Genomic DNA, 1,179 nt, shown 5'->3' with positions numbered 1-1,179 from the left:
TCTCTCTCTCTCTCTCTCTCTCTCTCTCTCTCACATTAAAACCACTTCAATCTACCTCCTCTATGTTCCTTTATATCTTCCAACCAGTGCATCTCCAAGCTGTGTTCTTTAGCATTTGCATGTAGGTCAAGGCAGGGTGATCTCATGGCTGTCTTTTCACAACGGCAGGATCAGGATGTGGGCTCACCATGTCATCCATTGTAGGACGTAGAGGAAGCTGCCATGATCTCATGACTCTTAAGTGGCATGACTACATGGTCACCTCACAGCTCTTTTCACGCAGTACCTAAACAATGTTTGCAATCAAAAACACTTTGTTCTTCCATCTCAGCTATTGTGGTCCAAATGCGCTCCAATGGCACAATTTCATGATCTAGCAACGAAAATAAGACCGCTCTCCATGGATGAGCTACTTATAATAAAATAATTGTATTCATTGACCTTGTCGATCTATCTGCCTTCATTTAGTATGTTACGTTTTGTATTATATGTACTGTTCATTTGTGGATGTCTACCATCCATTTCATATGATATGTTATGAATTGCGATTTGTACAATATGTTACGAATTTGCAATATGTATGATATGTTACAAATTCCAATTTGTTGTTGATAACCTTAGTAAGTAGTTGCAAAGTTACTAGTTAGCTAAAATGCTGAAGTTGTCCGTGATGAGATTCGAACACACATGCTAGACGTTCCTGTTATACAGTGCATTCGGAAAGTATTCAGACCCCTTGATTGGTGGAGTGCTGCAGAGATGGTTGTGCTTCTGGAAGGTTCAGAGGAACTCTGGCGCTCTGTCAAAGTGGTTCTTAGTCACCTCCCTGACCAAGGCCCTTCTCCCTCAATTGCTCAGTTTGGCCAAATAGGGCTATCTTCTGTATACCAACCCTACCTTGTCACAAAATAATTGATTGGCTCAAACGCATGAAATGTATTCCAGGTAACTTCCTCATGAAGCTGGTTGAGAGAATGCCGAGAGTGTGCAAAGCTGTCATCAAGGCAAAGGGTGGCTTCTTTAAAGAATCTAAAAAAATATTTTTATTTGTTTAACACTTTTTTGGTTACTACATGATTCAATATATGTTATTTTCTAGTTTTGATGTCTTCACTATTATTCTAGTATGTAGAAAATAATAAAAATAAAGAAAAACCCTTCAATGAGTAGGTGTGTCCA

Source organism: Oncorhynchus clarkii, chromosome 1 (genome assembly GCF_045791955.1).
Source record: "Oncorhynchus clarkii lewisi isolate Uvic-CL-2024 chromosome 1, UVic_Ocla_1.0, whole genome shotgun sequence".
Classification (NCBI taxonomy): Eukaryota; Metazoa; Chordata; class Actinopteri; order Salmoniformes; family Salmonidae; genus Oncorhynchus; species Oncorhynchus clarkii.
The sequence above is the reverse complement of the archived record's forward strand: the minus strand, read 5'-3'. Positions refer to the sequence as shown.